Source organism: Lissotriton vulgaris, chromosome 6 (genome assembly GCF_964263255.1).
Source record: "Lissotriton vulgaris chromosome 6, aLisVul1.2, whole genome shotgun sequence".
Taxonomy (NCBI): domain Eukaryota; kingdom Metazoa; phylum Chordata; class Amphibia; order Caudata; family Salamandridae; genus Lissotriton; species Lissotriton vulgaris.
Window position 1 is genome coordinate 78,479,531 of NC_141694.1, and position 24,376 is coordinate 78,503,906.

The 24,376-nt window shown below is 45.1% G+C and overlaps 1 long non-coding RNA gene across 2 annotated transcripts in view; it reads left to right on the forward strand.

Moving 5' to 3' along the window:
* LOC147706823 (uncharacterized) overlaps positions 1-24,376 on the forward strand; it is a 55,429-nt gene that overhangs the window by 15,814 nt on the left and 15,239 nt on the right. For both annotated transcript variants that reach the window (XR_015296593.1, XR_015296592.1), the window contains one exon: positions 19,615-19,764. This is a non-coding gene — a long non-coding RNA (uncharacterized LOC147706823). The remainder of the gene's footprint in view (positions 1-19,614; positions 19,765-24,376) is intronic.

The window sequence follows — 24,376 nt, forward strand, 5'->3', positions numbered from 1 at the left end:
GGGTGTTCCAGGTCTTGGCGGCGAGGTGGGAGAACGATCTGCTGCTGGAAGTCGCTCTTCGGATGTGGGGGACTGTGGCGAGGGCGAGCTCGTGGAGTGGAGCTGACGGGTGGGGGTGTAGAAGTTGAGTCTTCTATTGAGGTACACTGGTCCGGTGTTGTGGAGTGCCTTGTGTGCGTGGGTGAGGAGCTTGAAGGTCATCCTCTTGTTGACGGGGAGCTAGTGCAGGTCTCTCAGGTGGGGTGTGATGTGGCTGCGGCGAGGGATGTTGAGGATCAGGCTCTCAGAAGCGTTCTGGATGCTTTGAAGCCATTTCAGGAGTTTGGCCGTAGAGGGTGTTTCTGTAGTCCAACCTGCTGCTGACGAGGTCCTGGGTGACCGTTTTTCTTGTTTGAGTGGAGATCCACTTGTAGATCTTGCGGAGCATGCGGAGGGTGTTGAAGCAGGAGGAAGAGACGGCGCTGACCTGCTAAGACATGGAGAGGGTGTAGTTAAGGATGATCCCTAGGTTGCGTGCGTGGTTGGTGGGTGTTGGAGCTGTTCCTAGTGCGGTCAGAAGCCAGGAGTCATCCCAGGCGGATGGGGTGATTCCGAGGATGAGGACCTCCGTCTTGTCCGAGTTCAGTTTAAGTCGGCTGTTCCTCATCCATTCGGTGACGGCCTTCATTCCTTCGTGGAGGTTGGTTTTGGCTGTGAGGGGGTCCTTGGTGAGGGAGAGGATCAGCTGGGTGTCATCGGCGTATGAGATGATGTTGAGGTCGTGCAGTCGGGCGACGTGGGCGAGCGGTGCCATGTAGATGTTGAGTCGATGTCACCCGCTTATGGGTTGTACTGGAATACAGGACCTCCAGGTCTGGGCACTGCTAGCCTGAAAGATAAAATCACTAGTGTCTGGGTGCTATTAAAGATGGAACAATCTGCTCCTTGTAACTTTTGCAAAAAAAAGCTGCTAGGCGCTATAGAAATATCTTGGGTTGGACCCTATGGAAAGACAAACCGGCTTGCCTCAGGTCACTCTCGAAAGACAGACCACCAGTTTCTGGGCACCATCACAAAGACAAAATGTCACGTGGCCCCATCTCGTCCCCCATACCCAAGTTTGAACCAACCCGTCCACACCTGGGTGATATTGGAAGAAAGGAGCATAATAACTTCCAGCTGCTTTTGAAATACAGAACTGTCTTATTCTGGGCGCAATCAAGGCAGCTTGAGGGTTAAGTTGAGCTGTTCCTTTTAAACATGTTCTGGAAGGCATCCAGATCTGTATTTATAATACCTACACAAACAACTCCTGCTCCCATGCAATGTACTTAAAAACAAAACAATTACTCAGCATTTTAGACGTAGTTGTGAAGGTTGGGAAAGGATTAGTAAAAAAAAAAAACACATTTACGTAAACGCAGCATTTGAATTCTTAAATTTAAGCTCTGCAAGGCAAAGATTGCCATTTGTGCCAAACGGAGAATTTTTGATTTAACTAGAGTAGTGGGCATGGCTTCTGGGCTTATTATTCTATGTTCCTAATTTTAATCTCGAGCCGTGCACGACGAGTGTGGGTTGTGCAGCACGTTCTAAACATGGGTGTCCAAAGTAGGCCCAAGAGGCCAAACCGCACCAGATTTTAAAGCAACAAAGGTAAATGACTTTATGTGCAATTGATCAGAATGAACCTCTTTTGCCTGGCTAGCGCTAAACTAACAAATTACCATGAATCCGGCTTATGGACACATGCTGGACGCCACTACTGCGCATGCATGACCCCATGTTAAAATCAGTTCTTGGTCTTTAATTGGGGCAGGAGTTTTTTTAATGTATTGGTTGAAATGAGAAAACCATTCTGTATGCCGTATACTGCAATCAGATGCGGCAAACCCACCCTGAGACTAAATTGCCTTTTATGAGATGCTGGTGAGAGCCATGGCCCTAGAGCTTGATCACAGGAACCGATAAAGGAAAATATTTAATACAAGATATGGTCTCTGAGCATTACAGGAAGAAAAATACATTCTCCGCCTTTACCCTGCAGATTTGAAGTAGATTTCCAGTTTTAAGGCTGTGCCTGAGCAGTAAGGGTCACTGTCAGCATTCCTGCCTTCCTGGCTCAATCTCCTGGCCTTTCGGAAGCCCTTGCATGTAAAAGAGCACATGGGCAGAGCTGGCAGTGTGCGGATAATGGAATAAGTAGGTCATTTCGAGTTAGATCTCCTTTCCGGGGATGTTGCCACAGACCGCTTTAGCGTTTTGGCTAGGAGGGCTCATTTTATCACACAACGCAAAAATACATATATAAAGACAGAGAAAGAGGCTTTTGGACAGCCTTGCTGAGCCAATGGCTACCGTGGTCCACCTGTGTTTAATCTATAACTGATTGGGTTGACCATCAGCATTGTTTCAACCCACAACAGTTCACAGTGTGAACACACACGCAGGCAGTATTTGAGTTGTTTTGTAAATATACATCTATATGTGTGTGTGTGTATATATATATATATATATATGTGTGTGTGTGTGTGTGTGTGTATACACACACATATTTATATTGAGTATGCACACACACACACCTATATATGCACACACACACACACACACATATATATATATATATTTAGAGGGGATCTGTGCTATTTATTTATTTTTTACTTCTGATGGCCCAGCAGCTGCCAAGTGCTACTGATTTGCTCACTTCCCCAAGATGGTTGTCGTGAGCTCACATGCATACACTGGGCAGCACAGTGGTCATTTTGGCTTTTCTTACCTTTAACCACACAAAAGGTAATGGCCACGTTACCCTAAATAACACTGGGCTTTGGGTATTGGGACCAGTTGATAACTAAATAGAAAGAGCAGCACCTTTGGGATCAATTTTAAACTCAAAATGTCCTCTTTCCCAGGGGAGTCCTTCTACAACTATCTAGGAAGTATCTTCACTGAGAGACTTTACAAGTAGCTGCATGTGCTTGTGTGTGACTTTGAAGTTACAGGACCTGCCAATTCTGCTAGGCTGCCCCGGGTCACCGCAGGGGGCCACCTAAGAGGGCGGCCACCCTTAGTGCCACAGGATGGCACAGACCCACAATGAGCGGTCTAGTGTGCGGGACCCTGGGGGTCCCGAGTGATGTCACTTCCTGCGGGGGAGGGGCCGTAGGCATATAGCCAGGGGTCGCGGGCCTGGTGCCCTCTTTGACCCCGAGCTGCATCGTGGATGGACCCTCTCCCTCCTTGCCCGGACGAGCTGTGCTGCCCGGACGCTGATTTTGGGCTTGTCTGGTCTCGAGTCGGGTTTTCTTTGACGGGTTTTACGGTGAGTGCTGGTTTGTTTCCCCGAGCCCGTCTGCGGGCGTTTTGCAGTGGATGCAACCTGATGGGCACGTTTCCTTGGCAAGGCTCGGGAGGGGGAGGAGAGCAAGCGTTTTGTGGTCGTTTACTGTCCCCGATGTCAATCAATCAATCAATCAATCAATCAAAGCATTTGTATAGCGCACTACTCACCCAGAGGGTTTCAAGGCGCTTAGGGAGGGGGGTCCGCTACTGCTCGAACAGCCAGGTCTTGAGCTGCTTCCTGAAGGCGAGGTGGTCTTGGGTCAGGCGGAGGTGGGTCGGGAGGGAGTTCCAGGTCTTGGCGGCCAGGTGGGAGAAGGACCTTCCTCCTGTGGTGGCTCTTCGGATGCGGGGGACGTCGGCGAGGGCGTGGCTGGTCGATCGAAGCTGGCGTGTGGGAGTGTAGAAGTTGAGGCGGCTGTTGAGGTATCTTGGGCCTTGGTTGTGTAGGGCTTTGTGTGCGTGGGTGAGGAGACGGAAGGTGATTCTCTTGTTGACCGGGAGCCAGTGCAGGTCTCTCAGGTGTCCAGAGATGTGGCTGTGTCGGGGGATGTCGAGGATGAGTCTTGCTGAGGCGTTCTGGATACGTTGGAGTCTCTTCTGGAGTTTGGCAGTGGTTCCGGCGTAGAGGGAGTTGCTGTAGTCCAGTCGGCTGGTGACGAGGGCCTGGGTAACCGTCTTCCTGGTCTTGGTGGGGATCCACTGGAAGATCTTACGTAGCATGCGCAGGATGTTGAAGCACGACGAGGAGACGGCGTTGACTTGTCTGGTCATGGAGAGGGAGGAGTCCAGGATGAAGCCCAGGTTGCGTGCGTGGTCAGTTGGTTTGGGTGTGCTGCCCAGGCCAGGGGGCCACCAGGAGTCGTCCCAGGCGGAGGGCGAGGAGCCCAGGATGAGGACCTCCGTTTTGTCCGAGTTCAGCTTCAGGCGGCTGTTCATCATCCACTCGGCTACGTCTGTCATCCCTTCGTATAGGTTGGCTCTGGGAATGGAGACAAGGGGCAGGAAGCAGCAAGCGTGACTGTAGTTAATCTCTCAAACCGGATTTTGTCTGCAGATGAAATCAACGTCCTCACGCTAGGCCTCTCCTTTTGCCCTACAAGTAACATGAACTATGCACGAACAAGGATTTATCTTTTTCTCAAGGAAATTAAAATTAAAAAAATGATTTAACACTCAACCACAGAGACAGTCTACTGATATCACAATGGATGCTGTAAGTAACCTTAATGTTGAAGATGTGGCACTACTAAATATGTTGCATAATGATACGGCAGACTCTGAGAATACTCCTAATGAAGACATTTGGGGGGTGGATACTGACACTAAACCTGGGAGTAATTTTAAACCAAAGTTCATTTTTCTTCCCAATGTGCAGTGTGAAGTGATAGATCTCTTTGAAAAAGATGTTTTGATTGATTTGAAAAAAATTGAGATCGGCTAGAACTCCTTATAATCAAAGGAATCTCACTGTAACTCAGGTTGCTACTATTGAAAGTCTGAAGGCGGATGGGAGTATTGTCATTCGCCAGTCAGACAAGGGGGGGAATGTGGTGGTTTTGGAGAAAAGCAAGTATCTTGCTGAAAGGACATGACAATTAAGTGATACAGCATGCTATTGCAAGTCAGATATGTCAGAAGTACTAAAATCAAATACTACATACAGGGAATTACTTGTAGAATGGAGGGAGAAAGCCTTATTGGAATGGGAAGAGTACCATTACCTATACTGTGCACACCCTCGCATTCCCATCTTATATCTTCTGCCTAAACTCCACAAAAACTACCTTGAACCTCCAGGAAGACCTATTGTTTCTTAGATGGGGCCCCATTTGGAGAATACCTCTAGGTTTATTGATTACTATCTGAGACCCTATGTAGTGGCGCTTCCCTCTTATCTTAGAGATACCACTCACTTTCTAATGATTATAGAGGGTATACATTGGGAGGAGAGTTTCATTTTGGTTACTCTCGATGTGAGTAGCCTCTATACTAGCATTAAACACCAGCTAGGGCTAGAGGCCATTAAACACTTTTTCAAGACTTGCTCAATCTCATTGCTCAACCACTCCACTATGATCACCACTATGAATGAATTTTGGCTCACAAACAACTTCCTTATTTTTGATGGCACCACCTACAGGCAGTCACAGGGCACTGCGATGGGCACCTGCTTTACCCCCAGTTACGCGAATGTATTCAAGGGCTGGTGAGAGGAGCAGGTGGCCGCGCAGATCGAAGAATTTGATAACAACGTAGCACTGTGGCTGCGTTATATTGACGATATGTTTGTCATTTGGAGTGGGGATCTTTACAGAAAATATCAGTAGACAAAGGATTGAATTCCTTGATGTGTCTGTCGAAATTAATAAGAACGCCATTGAAACTAAACTATTCCGGAAAGAGACCTCAGGGAATAGTATCTTGAGGGCCAAAAGCTCACACCCGCGGAACTTGGTACACAGTATTCCCTATGGGGAATTACTGCGTGCCAAGAGAAATTGCAGCACAGTGGAAACATATGAGCAGGAAAAATCAATAATGTGTGAGATTTAAAGAACGTGGCTGTAGTGCTAAAATCATATCTGATGCCTGTAACAGGGTCGAAGAGGTCACCAGGAACGATCTACTGTATCCCCTAAAGAGGGATGAATCCAAAGAGAACATAAGATTTATCACAACTTATTCAGGACAGGCCAAAGATATTTGCATAATCTTTACTAAACGTTGGCAGGTTCTGTTGACCGATGAACATCTCAATAAAGATTTGGGGAGCAATCCCCAAATTACTTTTCGGAAAAGTAGATCACTGAAAGATGAGCTAAGCCACAATCATGTGACACAAGAGAACAGAGGTAAACCTATAGTGAAATCTGGGTTTAGATGCTGCAAAAAATGTAAGGCTTGTTAAGGTAGCATAATTGTGAAAAGTTGACTGGACCCAATTTGGGTAGGGAATTTATGATAAAGAAAAATCTTATCTGTAATACAGCATACTGTGTGTATATTTTGATCTGCCCCTGTAACAAGTGATATGTTGGTAGCACCAAACATCAAGCTAAAAAGCGTGTGCTAGAACACTTACGTGCAGTGAGAAATAATACAAACAATACCCTCAAGCCTGCCACTTTTATTCACACCACTATCAGGATGATGCCCTGTTCGTATGGTTGTCATTGACACTGTAGATCTAGGAGTAAGGGGGGGTAACCGGGAATTGTCTTTAAGGAAACTTGAATCAAGATATATTATTTATTTTGAGAGTGTCGCACCCAATGGACTGAATATCAATGAGGAGTTGGCTGTACACTTGTATGATATATGAACTTTCTTGCAAAATCCAGTACCGCATCTGCTTCTGAGTAATTGTAACTTTTTATTTTTTCCAGGTTTCCCTTTTCAACTTATTTTTTGGGCCGTAGCAGTATTTGAATCATGCCTCAACCAATGCTCACATTTAGGAACTAATTGACTACTGTTTGTTAAAACCTAGCTTTGATGGTGGTTTCTGCCGTTTGTGGGTTGGAAATAATGCTTGAATATCTGTGATCAATAGCCCACTTGGGCAGGATGTGTCCACATTATTTCATACACTGCATTGTAGCCTGTATGCATGTTTGGTTGGTAGAGTGGGTGTGTTCTATTGGACCCCATGTTATTCTTTAAGAAATACCGGCAAGCCCACTAGGGCTATATTTCTATGAGCCAGATAGCACTGAGGCCATGAATTTGCATGCGCAGTGGGTAATGTAATGGATTGTGTATTCAGACGGAAATTTTTGCCACCATTGTTGCAGAATATGACTTAATATGATTTACAGTTCAATATTATGCCATGTCAAAGACTTGGAATTGCTTTTTGCTTTGGTATGATTGCAAGCATGTACTGTATCACGTTACTGTATATACCAGTGAGAAATGGCCGCTCTGTTTACATCCATTGAGAAGCAACCTGGAAATAGTCCTATGTTTATTTTTATGACTATTGGTTTAAATGTCTTCTGTGTGTGTATGTCTACAAGCGTGGTCAAGGCATAATTGCCGAAACGCGTTGTTTTTGCCATTAAATCTATTTTTCTATCTGCAAAGGAAGGTGTCCGAGCAGTCATTTGTACTTGAAAGACTACGGAGCGGATATCAGGGACTTCCGGTGTCCCAGCTCAGACCGCCCGAGACAGCGTATCGACAGTTACCGGAGATTGCGGAGGAAAAAAAAAATATATATATATATATATATCAGGAACACTCCAAACTTCACCATACAAGAAAGGCACTGACTCTGTGAAATTTTGAATTCCAAATAAGTTTTAATCACTTATTGGCTGCTTGACGCGTTTCGGCGGTAAGCACCCGCCTTGTTCATATGTGTGTATATATTCACTGAAAAAAACAAAGGTTAGAAGGACATTATAGTTGGGAATTGGCATTTAAAAAACCTTAGAAAGTCACAGAAAAAAACAAAGGTTACAGGATTGTTATAGTTAAGCTCAGAATTCACTCATACAAAACCAGTGAAATTCAGTTATAGTTAGTGAGCTATCTATGACTTGCGCCTGCGCAATGCACTGCTTATGACCTCACATATTATATCACTTATGACATGGTCAGTGACATCACTGATGACATCTAAAATGACATCACTGATGATTTCATCCAGTGACTGTGGGTGTTTTTAAAAGGTTTATGAGTGGTAAATATATATACCAAGGTGTATTGCTGATTCAGTGGGTGTATGAATGCCTATATAGTTGAGTCAGGCTGTGTGTGATATATAATCAACCATAGGTAATTTTTACCTAAAGAATAGCTATATATTAAAAAAAGTTAAATTATTATACATATCTGTACAAAGAAATACACATATCTAGATATGTACATATAATCAAATTATAAATGGTTATATGCACAAGATATGCTGTATATTAGTGTTTGAGTATGGTGGTTATGTAGTAAAGATCCAGCTCTTGAATAGTCTTCTGAAGAAAAGATAGTTATGTGTGGATCTTATGTTTGGGGTAATGAATTCCATAGTTTGTAAACTTGAATAGAGAAAGATGTGCCACCTATGTTTTTTTTCTTCTATGCTGGGATTTTGAGGCGAGGTGTGTGCCAATCTGGAGCAGAGGTTACTTTGTTGAATGTATTTCGTGATTTTATTCCTGATGAAAAGCGGTCCTGTTCCTGTTCAATGTATTGCTTTGTGGTTTATACAAAGCAGCTTGAAGGTGGATCTTCTGGTAACCAGTAACCAATGTAGGGCCATCAAGGCAGGGGAGATGTGGGCTTGTGGCTTTACATGTAGGAGTAGTCTGGCAGCAGAGTTCTGAATAAGCTGGAGTCTTTTTATAGTTGATAAAGATGATCTGTGGTAGAGGCCATTGGAGTAATCAAGTTTAGACAGTACAAGAGAGATAGTAGCCTGGACCTTGTGTGGAAATCCCGGGTGGGAGAAGATGCATCGCTGAGTTTACATAGTAATAAATCTTGGTCTTGCTAATTTGTCCAGATGGTAATTCACTGATAAGTAGGAGTCCGTGGTATTTCCAATTTAGGAGGTGGTCGCCGATCGTCAGGCCAGGAGCAGGGTGGGTCATCATTATTCCAATTGCCACATGCGAGTATTTCAGTTTTTATAGCATTCAATTTGAGATGGCGCCATGTCATCCACTGATCAACAGCTCTGAGGCAACCGAAGATTTTTGAGTTTCCAATATCTTTGGGGGTTTCCAGCTTAAGAATATTTGTGTGTCATCTGCATAGGTACAGCATTTGAGCTGAAATTCATTGATTATTGTCCGTAATGACTCCATGTAGATATTGAAAAGCATGGGTGAGATGATGGAACCCTGAGGGACCCCCCTTTGGTGAAGTAAGGTTTGGATGAGAAAGGGGGAGTATAAGTGAAAAATTTTCTGTTTTGATGGTAGGATGTGATCCAGTCGAGAGTATTCCCCTCTATACTGGTTTTGTAGAGTCTTTGTAATAGAGTGTCATAGTCAACTGTATAGAAGGCAGCTGAGAGGTCCAAAAGAAGTAATGCAGCGACCCCCTTGTGGTATACTGTGCTTTTAGGGTTATCGCAGATGGCAGATTCTCTTCCTCTTCCTGGGTGTAATACTGTTTGGAAGTTTGAAAGTATGGAGATATCTTCAATGAATTTTGAAATCTGGGCGAGTGCTGCTCTCTCTATCAGTTTGCCCAGGAAAGATTCCCATAGCTAAAGAAATATTTATGATGCTAAGGTCGTTTTTTTTTTTTAAATGTGTTTATGAGTTCAAAAGAAAAAGGAGCATTACAACCCAATAGGCAATGCTTCATTGTCCACATTGCAAAAGCACGCGGCGTACGCAACGATTTCATGTCAAACAGTATGCATGGTGGCACAGGGGCACCCATGGCAGTAACAATAATAATAAACACAAATACATCAAGTGTGAATAAGAAAACAAAGCAAACAAGTTGTGGAGAAGTGTGGCTCACTGGTTAGAGCAGGCAGACCCTGAAGCAGAGGTCAGACCTGGGACCAGGGTTCAATTCCCGACGTGGCAGGGTCTTAAGCTCAAATGTCCACGGACTCGATAATTCTCGCTTCGGTGCCTGACCAAATCATGGGTTCACACTCTGCAACTCTGGGCATTAAGCTTGCTTAATCTCCACAACGGCCCCCCTGCGGCGGGATGCCTGGCTTTCACCTTGGGGATGCCCTGTAGGGGCTATCTCACAGGGAAAAGCCAGGACGGGTTCCCAAGGCAAGCGCTTAGAGACCCCTGGGTGATACGCGCTATATAAATCCAATATACAATACAATACAATACAATACAAGTTCAGGAGTCTGTCTCAGCAATATGGGTGATGGGGCATATGCGAGAAAGGAGGTTGGGGTTGGTCCCGTCAGGAGGGAAGAGGATCGTGGGCAATAGGAGAGGAGAGAAGTGATGCACAAAAGTGTAGCTCAGGGAGGGTGCATCTTGCTCTTAGCTTCAGCGTTGAGCAGAAAGGCCTCAGTACAGAAGAGCCCCCTCATGTGGAGCCAGCAGAGGACGTGCGCCTCGGTACGAGTCTATATTAACAGATCATATAACCAGCAGTGGATATCGGGAGGAGCAGGCGCCTTCCACACAACAGCCAACCGGGATTTGAACAGAACAAATGCTAAATCAATCAATCAATCTATTAAGGTGCTTATCAGCCTTTGCATGGGGACGTAATCCCAGTAAACAGGAGAAAAGGCACAGGAGCGAGAGTTTGTACTGCTAATTCTGCTACCACCTCTGTCTGTAACCATGTGCCAGGCTGGCTTCAACATTGGGCAATCCCACACCATATGATAAAATTCTGCGTCCTGTAATGTACAATGGGGACAGGTAGGGAACATGCTTTTAATATGCTGTGGGGCAAGGTAGGCTTGGTGGATAAAATTAAATTGAGTAAAACAGGACCTAGGTTTGCAGGACACTTATTTGGTTAGCTGAAGAGCCCGAGACCATGCCTTGTCCGTTAGTGGTTGTGGCAGTACTGAATCCCACCGAGCACGTACACCCTGCGCATGATCTGACAGGAGTATATGAAGAGCTGTATTGAGAATGGGAATATCATATTGTGTGCCAACTGCAGATAGAAGCACTTGCATTATTGCAGATGTGGGAGGCTCCCCATCTGCCTCAGGCCAGGCAGCCCGCAATGCATGCTGCACAGTGTAAAAGGTAAGAAACTGTCCGGCTCTCAGACTATACGTATCAGCAACCTCCTGAAATGGCAGGACATTACCCTCAAGATAGAGATCCCCCAAGTGTGCAACACCAGCGTCCCACCAAAGAGTCCTATTAGCACCGGAATCACGCCCTGCAAGCTCGGCAATTCTCATAGAACCCACCACCATATCAATTTTACCCTCGCAGAGGTCAGGTTTACTGTGGTAAATTTGAACCCCAAAATATTTAAAAGATTCGTAACACCATTAAAGATGTGTACCTTGGGATTCAGAACTGTATAATACCGGGCGTGGCGTTAAAGGAAACAAACAAGATTTTGGTTAATTCACCCGTAGGCCTGATATAACACCAAAAGCATTGCGCAGGTCCATAAGTGCCGGAAGAGCGGCCCCAACATCTTGAAGGAACACCAAAGCATTGTCCGCTAATAGCAACACTACATGATGGATGACCAACTCATGTATAGCCCACTCCCTGGTCCTATATTTGACACCCTTATGGAACATTGCTCAGACCTGACTTCTTTTGGGCTCGCAGTGTAGAGTGATAGACTTTTGACACCCCACACTGTTCAACGTAATGAAAAGTGGACTCAAGTTGTCTTTAATTTGTGTACTGTAACTTGCACAAAATGAGACACAAAAATATCTTAAAGAAATGAGCTAGAACATATCTATTCCCTACTCTGGCTTATTTGATTATACTCTGGTTCAGGTCTAGTGTTTTTTTTAATGTTCTCGGATCGCCCCAGGTCTATCAATGAATAGATCGTCCATTCTACGGTTTGCTTTGCATTATAAGATTTGTAGTCCCGTTTTCCACAGTATACAGTCAGCACTACTGTCGTGTCGTGGCAGTAATGATGACAGACAAATGCTTATATTTATGAGAGCTTTATTCTGTGCTTCTGCTCGTGTCCCTGTCCCTACTCTAACTGCCCCTTTCCTGTTTCCGCTCCTCCCCTTCCACTGGCCCCCCTAGCTCCGCCCACTCCCAGCTACTAGAATGAACTTAGCGTCCAACATATCAGCCACACGGGTCCGCGGGTCATTCATTTGAGCCTGGTAGATGCATCTCTGTTTCCTTTGTGTGACTGCCTGTCACCTTGATGAGAGCATCCTTTACTACAAGAGTGCTTCTCTGCAATTGCATAACGTCTCGTGTGATCTGAGTATGCTCAGATTCGTGGTGATTTTCAATCAGCTTCTGGGTGATCCACTCACCTTCGGTGTCTGAGGTGACTGCGAAGGGCTCAGTTTGAGATCGGCAGCCTGTCATTCTTTGCGACTCTTGTTCTATTGACGCTCGATCTCTTTTCTGAGGGGATGTTGTTCTGGTTCTCTTCCGAGCACCCGCAAGTCCTTTTGCTTCGGTTTGTCTTGTCCGGTTGAGGGCACCACTGCCCTCCTGTTCAGAGTCATGGGTGCCAGACGGCAAGGTACGATCTGGAGAGATCGTCTTGGTATGGTTTGGGGACTCATTTACTACCTCCGGTTGTCTCATCCACTCCCTCTCGGGACTGGTGAACCCTTGGAACATCTGGGCATATGTATGTTGCTCTCTCGTCCGATGATGATCTGTCTCTATTAACACATCTGGCTTTCCTTGCAGATTGACTGGCTGGTCCTTTTCCATCCGGTGCGTAAGGTCCACTACATCTGTTTTCCTTTTGTAGGCCCTTTGAGTCAGCCTCGCTGACCCCCTCAGAGGTGACGGTGTATTATTTACGTCTTGACACACCTGTGACCGACATGACAGGTTGTCTTGTGGAATGATTGAGTGTTCAGAGACATTGGTGTGAGACATGTTGCTCTTGACGGTTGTTCTTGATGGTTCTCTGGTGTGTTCGGATGATTGACGTCATGGCCGTTGTCGGGACCACGTCTCGGTCGACTTGAAGGATCGGACCGACATGCTTTCTGAATCATAGAAGTTCTTGGTCGATTTCCTTTGGGAACGTTCCTTTGAGAATGTCTTAGCAAGTGGATTTCTACCCTGGGTCGTCCGTGACAAGCTGCTCTTCATGTCAGAGTTAGATTTGGGTTGTTTCTCCGAGTATCTTTCTCGAAGTGTCTTCGTTGTCAATTCACTGGAGACATGCTTGTTTCTTGAGTTTGATCCCAAGGTGCTTCATTTCTGCCTCTCTCGCATGATGGTAATGACCTCCTCTCAGTTTCTTCATTATTTCTGATGTCATGAATGCGTTTGTCTTCCCCTTTACATTGTCTGAGTGAATCAGTCCATCTTATGTAGTTCGCTTCCTCTTCACACTTGTTTGGTGCACTGACATCTGTGCTACCGGTGTGATATGTTCTCCTGTTTGATCTCTCCTCGCACTCGTCTCTAGACTTTGGTGAACAGTGAGGTGCTTGTGTGTGGTCGTGTACCAATTTCCAGTGTTGACGGGACTGGTCCAGTCCGCTATATTTTGCCTTTCTTGCACGTTTGTTGGGCAGACTGTCATCTGGTCCATTGGTGCGATCTGTCCCATTTGACACTTCATCTGCTTCAGAACCGTTTGCACCATATGTTGACTGACTCCTTGAGGTTGAACAACTCCTTGAGGTTGTATCAGTGCCGCTATCGCAACCCTGACTCATCTTTGTCCTTTGTGTTGTTGACTCGGAGTATTTCATGACACTTTGTCTCTCGTTTTGTATTGGCTCTGATTTGCCTTCACCCTCCCTCTTTCTGGTTTTGTTTGTTTCTTGGGTTTTGTTCCCAGACATAAGGGATGTCTCTTTCCGGGTATCTTTGTGTCTTGCATTCGAGTGCACGTCTTTTGATATGTCTCTTGCTTTGACCCGCACTCCAGCTTCGGCCTTTCTGATGATTTCCTTTAGTGACCACTGTCCTCGAAGGATCTTGCGCTTTGTGTTAGCATTTGAACAGCCTTCGATTATCCGGAGCCGAACTGCTTCCTCATTTGTAAATGTGTTGAAGTAGCAGCATGGTACCAAACTTTGCAACCGGGTGATGAATTTCGGCAATGGTTCTCTTGGTTCCTGCCGTGCTGTGGTGAAGGCGATGCGAGCATGATCCACGTCTACCTGTGCATGGAAATGGGCACGTAGCTTCTCTTGGAGTCTTTCATAGGTCTCTGTATCCTTTTCAGGAAATGTTCTGATTAAGCGTCAGCCCTCATGACCTACCAGCTGGAGGAGTAGTATCAGACATTTTCTATCTCTTCGCTCACCAATTGCTTCAAGAAAATCGTCCAGTGATTCCAGCCACCGGTTCCATTTGAGACCCAAACTCCAACTGTCAGTCTGTGTCACTGGGGGCGGCACTTCAATGCAGGGATTGGACCGTTGTGTTACTTCTCCCACCGCCATGAGAGAGGAGGATTCTGATCTTCTACAGGCACAGGACAGTTCACTTTGCTTCCCGTCTTCTTTGCTGACTCTCTGCAGCCGAGATCCTTGGTCTGGTCGTTTGCTTTGAGGTTGGTAAGCTTCGCAACTCTCTCAGTATGTGCCAGTGAGTGAACTTGGATTTCTTGGGTTTAGACTGGCCACCACTCAGCTACACTATGCGTAACTCGTAGCTCCCTTTCCTTAGAGTCGCATGCTAGCTGCAGGTGATTGATGGTTCTTCCGCGATGGTGTGTGGCACATTTGACATCTTGTTCGTTCATGCGTCTCTTCTGGACTAGTACAGGTCCTTCAATCGCTTTGTTGATGAGGGAAGGCTTCCTCGACATTCATCTACTCATACTTCTGGATCATTTATTTTATTAGCCTCTGTTACTTTTGAATTGCTTGTCTTCACGTGGTGCTGAACGCTTACTTTGGCACTTGCCTTTGCTTGTGTTTGTCGCATTCGAGGTTTGTCCGGGCTTGTGCTTGTTTTCAGTGCATACCTTGCACTCGCCAGTGTTTGCTGTGTTCATTGGCCCTTTGCTCCTTTCACTTCATGTTTCATATACTCGTGCTTGTTTACAGTCAGTGCGATCTTTGCTTGTTTCTGGTACTGCCTTCTTCTGGGTCTTCTGCAGGACTGCCCTCTTCAGGGTCTTCTGCCGTTCTGCCTTCTTCGGGGTGTTCTGCAGGACTGTCCTCTTCAGGGTCTTCTGTAATTCTGCCCTCTTCGGGGTCTTCTGGCGTTCTGCCCTCTTCGGGGTCTTCTGTAGGACTGCCCTCGGGGTCTTCTGCAGGACTGCCCTCTTCGGGGTCTTCTGCAATTTTGCACTCTTCGGTTTGTGCTCACCGTTGTCTTTATTTGTCTTTTGCATTCGCTTATGTTTGTTTCATCACACTTCTTATATTGGCCAGTGCATGTTTTCTTGCACCCCTTGCATTTGCTTGTGCTTGTTTACTTGTTTGATTCACTTCTTGCATTTGCTTAGGCTTGTTCGCTTGCCTCTTGCTTTGTTTGCCAATGCTTGTTTGGTCTTTGTCAATGCTTGCTTTGCATTTACCAATGCTTGCTTGCTTGTGTTTCACTCTCGCCTTTGCTTGTGCTTGTTTGTCGCAATACTCTTGCACTGGCTCGTGCTTGTTTCATATGCCACTTTTGCTTTGGTTCATGCTTGTTTTCTATTCTATTCTTGCCTTGACTCAGGTTTGATTGTCAATTCACACTTGCACTGACTTGTGTTTGTTTGTCCTTAGTCACTCTTGTTTTTGCCAATGCTTGTTTGCTTGTTTCTTGCCTTTGCCAATGCTTGCCATGCATTTACCAATGCTTGATTACTCGTCTCTTGTCTTCGCCAATGCGTGTTTGGTCCTTGCCAATGTTTGTTTGGTCTTCGCCACTGCTTGTGGTGCATTTACCAATGCTTGTTTGCTTGTTCCTTGCTTTTTGCCAGTGCTTGTTTTGCATGTATCAATGCTTGTTTTGCATGTACTAGTGTTTATTTCTTAATGGCTTACACTGCCTGACCTCTCAATGGCCGCTTATAATTTCCCCATGGAATCTATGGAATCTGTCCTTATGGCTGCCTGACTTCAAGATGGCCGCCGTCACTGAAATCTCAATTCACACTAGAATTCCTCTCTGTTTATTCTAACCAGGGCCGATTCAAACAGGACTCACCGGCAGCCGGTCTCAGAGGCAGCAATACTTCTCCAGGTCTCCACACCTTTTCCAGCGCTGCCACGTTCAGGTGAGGTCGGGGTGGGCTCCCGCATTGCTTCTCTGGGTCACGCGCTTACTCGGCGACAGCTTGCCAAGTCTCACGCATCGGGGGTGAGATCCCGATGTCAGCACCGAGTGGCGCTCAAACTCAGTCTTCTTTGGCGCTCAATAGCGCTGATCAGTGGGGCTTTTCTGGGGAACCAGGCAGCATCAGGGGCGCTCCTTCGTCAATTGGAGCGACAGGCAGAGTCGGGGTGGACTCCCGACCTCTCCTCATGCAGCGCGTGCCAACTTGCACGCATCAGGGGTGAGTCGCGTTTTGACGCGACCAGGCACACCTCTTCCAAACGCCCCAGCGCTTACTGCTTTCGCTCCCTCTGGGCTCTACACAGTTGCCGGACTGTGGAGCAGGGGCAGCTACCGCTAGCCTCTGGATCTGGGCGGCGGCCTCGTTTTTTACGACAGCATTTTCCTCTTCTGTTTACGCTGCCCGGGACAGGACACTCCTTCAGGGTTCTGTGGGTTGGCGGTTACACCAATCCCACCCTCGTCGCCAGTTGTCGTGTCGTGGCAGTAATGATGACAGACAAATGCGTATATTTATGAGAGCTTTATTCTGTGCTTCTGCTCGTGTCCCTGTCCCTACTCTAACTGCCCATTTCCTGTCTTCGCTCCTCCCCTTCCTCTGGCCCCCTAGCTCCGCCCACTCCCAGCTTCTAGAATGCATCACAATATTACAACTACAAGTCCCAGAATGTAAAAATGAAAACATGAAAAGGGACTGGATGAACTATTCATGTATGGTCCTAGGATGTTTAAGTGCTCTGTCTTCGCTGTCAGTGTACATGAGTGGTGCATTACGGACTAAGACCTGGGAGAGAGCTGAGACCTGGAGCGGCACCCTGCAGTGTGTTGGAACCTTCGTCTCTCTCTTTTCTGGCACCCTGACTCTGTCTGTCATGACCTTTGCAGCAGGATTCCCGCCGCTTGCAAGTATGGTGCAAACTGGCAAAACCTGTCTCTTTGCAAAAATTATCCTGTAGTATAGGTTGATGTTTCCAGGGCTATGGATGTGTGAGTAGATCATCCAGGCCAGGGTTTTTCCTGCATTCTAGGATTGGTAGTCCTGTTTGTCTCATTATAAAATCAGGAATACAAGTCCCATGATGCAAAAAAAGTAAACCTTGGCTGGACCAGCTTCTCAGACGGGGTCTTGGAAAACTTGACAGCTGTGCAGTGCCTTCCCCTCGCTTCTTGATGTTTCACACTATTCTACATAAAGCCTGTGCTCGGTTTCTTTAAAAAAGCTCAACCGAAGGTAGCATTTGTAATTAAAAGAGTGGTCAGAGAGCGGGCGTGGCTTGACTGCCGCGCAAGATGGCCGGCTAGTTGCGGAGCTCCGCCGCACCGAACAGCCTCCTTGCAGTTTTCCCGATGTGAAGGGGACTGCATTCACACCTCCTTACCGGATTCTCCTGTCGGAACCTCGGGAGACCACGCGGAGCGGCTTTGCGGCTTTTGAACTGCCGTTCTTCATCTGCTTACACGATGTTTCTGCTGCTCCTCACGCAGCCGCCATTTTAGGCGTCCCTCGAATTACCGGACCTCCGCCTCCTCAACACGCCAGGACGACCTCGACTGCCATGTGTCACTCGGCAGCAACGACCTTGGGGGTGAGCAATTAAGGTGTTTTTTGTCTACTTTTACCTTGCTATCTCTCTGAGGAATCTTCGCTCAGGCATTCCGTCATGGCGTTTCATCTGTGACACCCGCTTCCTTCGGACGCCTTGTCACCTCAGCGCTATTCATTGCAAGTGCGCCACTACTATTCCTCATGGCTTTCTGCTGACTTTTTGACTTTATGGGCACTCCATTACACCTCAGCTGCCTCATGACGCGCTTTCCCTAACTGCCATTCTCAGCGCCCTTTCTCTTTGAATTGCCAGCATATGCTCCATTCAACTCACTGGCGTTTTCTTGTGCAATTTACAAGCGCTTTCACAGAGAGTTAATTTCATTTTCTCCTCTTCATGGTATGCTACCTTTCTGTCCTATGTTATCTATATACTACTTTTTCAAGTGTAAGCTTGGGACCAGATAAAGGTGTTTGGGTATACCCTGTTATGTTCAACTAAGTTCTTCAACGCTACTACTTCTCTCTTCTTGGCATTACTCGCAGTGCTGTATTTTTGAAGCAGCTTGTATTATTTGAGCGCCTGGCTTACTTTCTACTACGATGATCTTCTGAGAAATTGCCAACGCACTCTCTATACCTCTCAGGGCATTGCGACAAGTTATTGGCTGCAATACGAATTTCTATGGTGAGATCACGCAAACCTCAATTTGTCTTTGCTTCCTCTGTGAATACTTCGGTGGGTTCTTCAACTGGTGCATCTAAATCGACTCACTCTGCAAAAATGTCGAATTCTTCTTCTCAGAAAGCCCCTTCGGCTCATTCAGCCTCCAGTAGAACCTCTCCACCTGCTCCGTCTGGCAAGCGTCTTAAACAGAATTCTCCCACACCGGAGGATAATTCTTCCTCATCTCCTATTGACCAAATTTTGGAAGAACTTCGTGCAATGCGTCCTTTTGTCGAAGACACAAGCAAGGATATGCAGCTTTTGAAGGACAAATGGGAGTCCATGGATGCTCGCCTTTCTTCTGTTGAGCTACAGCTTCCTGAGGTTCAATCCAACACGCAACGCATTGTTGCATTAGAAAAGACTGTCCTCTCTTTACAAAAGCATACAGAGGATTTGGAAAATCGCAATAGAAGAAACAACCTTCGTATTTACAATTTACCAGAAAATCTTGAGGGTGACAATCCAGTGACTTTCTTTACCACCTTTTTACCGAAACTTTTGGACATGCCCCCCTCTACGTCCATCAGTATTCAAAGAGCTCATAGACTTGGCGCTAGAACAGATTCATCTCCTAAGCCTCGTGGAGTCATTATCCTATTTTTGAAATTCACGGATCTTCTCTCGATTCTCTCAGCAGCAAGGAGCAAAAAACTATTGGCTTGGCAAGGTCAACGAGTTTACCTATCTCAAGATGTCTCTAATGCCACTGCCTCCAGACGTAAGGAATTTTTAGCAATGCGCCCTTCTTTGCGATCCCTGGGAGCAAGATATGGCTTGTTTCACCCTTGTACCTTCAGAATCACCTATCGGAATAAGACTTGGTCATTTCAAGATCCTGGAGAGCTACGCAACTTCATCTTTTTGCAGAGTGAGGAGGGGATGGACGCTTCTTCCGCTCCTTCGACTAGTGGCTGAAATGTTTTTTGTTGTCTCCATGTATTGTTCTCTAGTAGTGTTTTTCTGACTTAATATACTCTTTTTACTCCTTTTTTTAGTCTTCTCATTCTTCTTATCTTGTTTATCTTCTTTTTTCCTGTGTCTCTTTGCGTATGTTCTTCATAAATCTTATTTCTAATTTCTGGCTATATACGGTGTGTCAAATGTTCCGTATGTTAACAATTGTCTCGTTTTTCCCCTTGCAGATATATATTGGATGCTCCCTTCACCATCTTATTCCATCCTTTGTTCCTTTTTTGTGAGGTCCCGGTGTGGTTCTGCTCCTGTTCCTGGCCCACCCGTCTTGTAACGCATCACCACCTCCCCACCTTCCCTTTGTGTGTTTCCCCCTTCAGGTATGTTCATTACAGTCATCCTTTTGGATTTGTACTGTCTTCTATGCCTTCTCTCTTTTCTTTCTTCTTCTTCCTCTGCTGACCTTCTCTCCTTTTCCCTCATCTTTTTCCTTTCCCTTTCTCTTTCTCTTCCTCCTCCTATCCTTCCTTCTACCCTTTTAATGATTTTCATATTTTTTACCTCCTTAAAGTTTGCATTACTACTTGTACAGTATCTTTTTGCATTTTTCAATTTTGATCATTCTACTCCTCTAATAGTTGTAATAGTTCTTACCCTCTCTACTTTGACTTGTTGCATGTACAGTATATTTTTGCACCTGTTGTTTTTGAACAGTTTTATGCGTTTTCATATTTAAAGTTATTTCATGGAATGTGAAAGGATTTAATCATCCTATTAAGCGACAGAGAGTACTTTCCCACCTCTCCTCTTACAACCCTGATATTGTCCTCATTCAAGAAACCCATCTTTCTGATGCTGAATCTTTGAAACTAAAAAGACTTTGGGTGGGCAATGTTTTCTTTTCACCTGCCTCTCATAAAAAGAATGGTGTTGCTATCCTAGTTCATAAACGTCTCCAATGTAAGGTACTCCTTGAGGAGAGAGATGAAGAGGGTCGTTGGGTTTTAGTTAAATTACTTATCAATGCTATCCCGATTACTTTATTGAATGTTTATGGTCCCACATGCTTTGATTCTTCCTTTTGGCCCTCGATCACAGCAAAATGTATCCAATACAAAGATGATTCTTTTTTACTAGGCGGAGACTGTAACCAGATTGTTGACCCCTTTTTAGACCGTAAATCTTCTGTTCGTTTCACCCCTCACAAGCCCCACAAGCAGTTCCTTGATACTATTTCTCAGGTCCATCTTGTTGACTCATGGAGGATCACACACCCAGAAACCATAGATTTTTCCTTTTTCTCTCCCCCACATGCTTCCTTTTCCCGCTTGGATTACATCTCCCTCTCTTCCTCCTTATCTCAAAACCTTCTCTCCTCTTCCATTGAACCTATTGTCATTTCTGATCATGCTCCTATTATTACTATCTTTGATCTTCTTCCTCCTGTTCCTAAATCCTCTCGTTGGCGTTTTAACTCCTCTCTTCTCACTGATCCTCTTTTCTCTTCCTCCTTTCGCTCTTTCACCTCAGAATTTTTCCAAATCAATTCTACCCCTGATACCCCTCTGCATATCCTTTGGGATTCCTTTAAAGCCACGGCCCGCGGCTTCATTATCGACTTTGTCTCAAAAAAGAAGAAAGCATTCCTTCAAAAACGCAAGGTCGTTCTATCACATATTAAGTCACTAGAACACCAATTTTATACCTCCTCTCCAAACCAAATGTCTCCTGAACTCCTTCGATCTAAAATTGCCTTTAACAAACTCACTACAGATTCAGCCTCTTCCTATCTCCTCCGAAGTAGTGCTCGTTATTATGGCGGTCGTAACAAATCAGGTAAACTGCTTGCTAACTATCTAAAATCACGAAAAGAACGAACTATTATTGATTCTATTTACTCCCCTTCTAACACTCTTTTACACACGGACAAAGACATTTTGGAACAATTTCAATCTTTCTATGAATCTTTATATTCCCCTGAAAATCCTCCAACTCCAGATCTTCTTCAATCATACTTTCATCGTCTACCAGCGCCTGATACCTCCCAGCTCAACTTTTCTACTCTAGACTCTGACCTTAGTCTTTCTGAATTGTCCACTGCGTTGACGTCTCTCACCAAGGGCAAGACCCCCGGCCCCGATGGCTTCCCGGTTGAATTTTATCTCCATTTTTCCGACATTCTTTTGCCTCGTCTTCTCCTTCTTTTTCAGTCTTTTTGTTCCGACGGCCTGGCTCAAGGCTCCTTCCAAGATGCTACTATATGCCTCAACCCTAAAGAAGGACGGGATCCTAAATTTTGTAAAAATTATCGGCCAATATCTTTAGTCAACGTAGATTATAAACTGTTTGCTAAACTTCTAGCTCTTCGCCTTGACCCCCTTATGCCACACCTCATAGGGAAGGAGCAATGTGGCTTTGTTAAAGGTCGCCTCACTTCGGACAACTCCAGACTACTTCTTAATGTCCTTGGTAAAGCCTCCTCCTTATCTATTCCTCTTGCAGCCATCTCAGTTGATGCTGAAAAGGCATTTGACCGAGTTGATTGGTCCTTTTTGATAGCTTCACTGAAGTGGCATGGTTTTGGCCCGAAATTCATTTCCTATATTTCCTTAATCTATTCTTTGCCCAAAGCATCTGTTTTATTCAATGGTAAACTTACTTCACCCTTTACACTTAAACGCGGTGTCCGCCAGGGTTGTCCTCTTTCCCCCCTTTTGTTTATCCTGGCTCTTGAACCCTTTCTGACCTCCATTCGCAATAATCCTTCCATTTCTGGCTTTCCGTACGGACCCCACCAGCTTAAATTATCTGCATATGCTGATGACATACTTTTATTTATTTCTGATCCTATTACCTTGGTCCCTTCCTTATTAGTTGAATTTGAGAACTTTTCTTTGGTTTCCGGTTATAAAATAAATTCGGATAAGACGGAGATTCTTCCCTTAACTAAATTCTGCCTTCCACACTTCTTTTCTTCCACTGGTTTCGCTTGGAATAGTACGAAAATAAAATATCTTGGTGTCCTTTTTTCCAACTCTATTTCATCTTCTGTCCAGCTTAACATGAACGCAGTTATATCTAGGATAGACGCTCTACTTTCCTCCTGGAATCCCCTTTTCCTCTCTTGGTGGGGTCGTCTTGACTCCATCAAGATGATGGTTGCCCCAATCTTAATTTATTTACTTTCCATGCTCCCTATTCATATCCCGGTTCTTTACTTTCGTCGTATTGACTCTGTCTTGTCCAAGTTCCTCTGGAAACAGAAAAAAGCACGAATATCACTTTCATCCCTTCGTAAACCCAAAATTAATGGTGGAACTAATTTCCCGGATTTCCGTCTTTACCACAAATCCTTTTCCCTCCGTCAAGCATCTCGTTGGTTGTCACAGGACATTTCCCTTTTTTCACCTCTTTGGCTTTCTGTTGAACGTGACCTGTTACTCCCTTATTCATTTCAGGAAATTCTTCATTTTAACGCTAAAGCTCCATGTCTTGTCCCCCCTTTATTTAGGCACACTTCCTCTCTTTTAATACCCTTGGTATCAACTGCCCCTATTTCTCGTGAGTCCTTTCTATTATTACCCATCTGGTATAATCCACTCATTCTCATACGAAACAGACCCATTGCCTGGCCTACGTGGAGGTCGAGGGGCATTATCTGGGTCCACCATCTTTTCGATGGTTTATCTCCTCGTTCCTTTCCTCAATTTCAGTCCTTCTTCTATTGTCCTTCCTCCTTCGCAAAGAAATACTTCATTCTTATGGAAACTGTTCTTGACCGGTACTACTCTCTTGAATCAGACATCTCACCCTCATCACCCTCTTCCCTACTTACACTTCTATCCAATGTTCCTAAGGCCTCTCTTATCTACAGATATCTCTCTGCTCCTGACCCTGACCGCCCCAAATCAAAACTGGAACTCTCTTGGGAAAAAGATCTAGATTCCACATGGCCGATTTGTCTTTGGGATAAAATCTGGGCTAAATTTCTGAAAACTTCCCGCAATGCCTCTCTTACTCAATCCCTCTTTTTCTTCTATCATAGGCTCTACCTTTCTCCCCTCTCCCTGTCTCGCTTTCTCTCCTCTTCTAGTGCTACTTGCTGGACCTGCAATGCTCCCAATGCGGATTCCTTTCATCTTTTCTTTCTCTGCCCTTCTGTTCGTCTTTTTTGGACACAGTTGTGGACTCATATTTCTCATATCTTTCACCTCTCTATCCCTTTCTCAGCCTCTTTGGTATTTCTGGGGAGTCTTTCAGAATCTCTTGACCTCCCTCCACACTCACGTGGCCTCCTAGACCTCATGTTAGCCCTTGCACTCCAACACATTTCTTCTAATTGGAAGTCTCTAAACAAACTCTCCATAATATGTTGGTGGAACTTACTTTGTCACTCCCATAGGCTCGACGTTGCCTTTGCAGCCTCTTGCAAACCCTCTCGTAATGTTGCTTTGTACTGGTTACCCCTTACTCTCCATTTGGATCAATCCGCCAAAAAGAAACCCTCTACGTTCTCCTCTGCCAATTTTAAACCCCCTTGAATATTTGTACTCCTGCTTATAAGTACATTCCTTACTCTTTCACATTTACTGTTTTTATTAACTTCGTTCATATTTTCTCTCATGCCCTTAGGCCATATATTTGCTGTTATTTGTGCATTTACTGTACTTTATTGTGATTGCTGTTTTATGATTATTGCAATTTTTCCATTTCTGATATATTAATAGGTTTTTTTTATCATCCCCCCTCCCCCCCTACCCCCCTCTCTTAAAATTCAAAATGCTTTGTTCTTCATTTGTGCCATCGGCTTTATTATGATTATTCATCTTATATTTCCTCCTCCCCATTTATTTATGCTGTTGTCACCTCACTGTACTGATTATTTACTTTAATAAAGCTTTCAAACTGAAAAAAAAGAGTGGTCAGAGGTCATCCTATTTTGCATCATTCTGTGGTTAAGGGAAACACTTCCACAACATGGATCCCTCCAAG